Below are 1,107 nucleotides of genomic sequence, written 5' to 3' on the forward strand. Positions count from 1 at the left end.
TGGACGAGGACAGAGCAGAGTCCACAGTGCCCAGCTGTGTGTCCCTGAAGAGTGACCGGTCCAAAGGTAGATTAATAAACTTCAGAAGTTCAGAGGAAATGTAAGAAAACTAAAGCGTGATGATGTGTTTGTGTGGCAGCTGTTAGTCACATTAACAGCAGCAGGTTGTGAGTTTATTATTGGAGATGTTTAACACTTAAACCTCAGACAGTCATATAGTTACAGACTTAATGTGAATATTGTTGATTAGAAACAAGAATCAGGTTTAAACTGAAAGATGAATTCAGACATAAATGCTGGAACAATATTGAGTCTTGATCAGGTTCTTTCATCCTATAAATCAAAGGACTAATAGAGATGTGTTTCATAGTGAGAGGGGGGAGCACATCCTATCAAACTGGGACCAGGCAGCTCCACCAGGAGAGTCCTCTTGTTCACAATCTGGAAGCAGATCTGGAGATGCTGAAATGAAGCCCAAACAAAGTAAAACTGTTCAATATGAGATTTAATTTGTGATGTCATGAATTTGTAGTTGTGTTGATGATTTATTATAGATGGAAATCATTGGTTTACTTATGTTCAGGAAGTGATCTGCAGGAGGTGATAGAAGGTCATAAGATGAGTCTGAAGAGAAGATGTGAACATGTGACTGAAGGAACTCATGAAGCAGGAAGTGGAACCCTGCTGAACAAGATCTACACTGAGCTCTACATCACTGAGGGACAAAGTGAGGAGGTGGACACACAACATGAGGTGAGACAGCTTGAGAGAACCTCCAAGAAGAACATCCAGGACACTCCAATCAAGTGCCAGGACATCTTCAAAGTCTTATCTGAGCAACAGAGACACATCAGAGTGGTTCTGACCAACGGTGTCGCCGGCGTTGGAAAAACCTTCTCAGTGCAGAAGTTCAGTCTGGACTGGGCAGAAGGTTTGGAGAACCAAGACATCAGTCTGGTGCTTCCGCTCTCATGCAGGGAGCTGAACTTGATCAGAGATGAGCAGCACAGTCTTCTCTCACTGCTTCATGTTTTCCATCCAACATTACAGAAGATCAGAGCAGAAGATCTGACTGTCTGGAAACTTCTGTTCATCTTTGATGGCCTG

At 42.9% G+C, this 1,107-nt stretch overlaps 1 long non-coding RNA gene across 1 annotated transcript; it reads left to right on the forward strand.

The window, feature by feature from the left end:
- On the forward strand, positions 1-784 carry LOC130521114 (uncharacterized). Its single transcript, XR_008949190.1, has 3 exons — positions 1-100; positions 371-483; positions 584-784. It is a non-coding gene; the product is annotated as an uncharacterized LOC130521114 (long non-coding RNA).
- Positions 785-1,107: the final 323 nt, after the last annotated feature.

The sequence above is a fragment of the Takifugu flavidus genome, unplaced genomic scaffold (genome assembly GCF_003711565.1).
Source record: "Takifugu flavidus isolate HTHZ2018 unplaced genomic scaffold, ASM371156v2 ctg706, whole genome shotgun sequence".
In the NCBI taxonomy this organism is placed as follows: domain Eukaryota; kingdom Metazoa; phylum Chordata; class Actinopteri; order Tetraodontiformes; family Tetraodontidae; genus Takifugu; species Takifugu flavidus.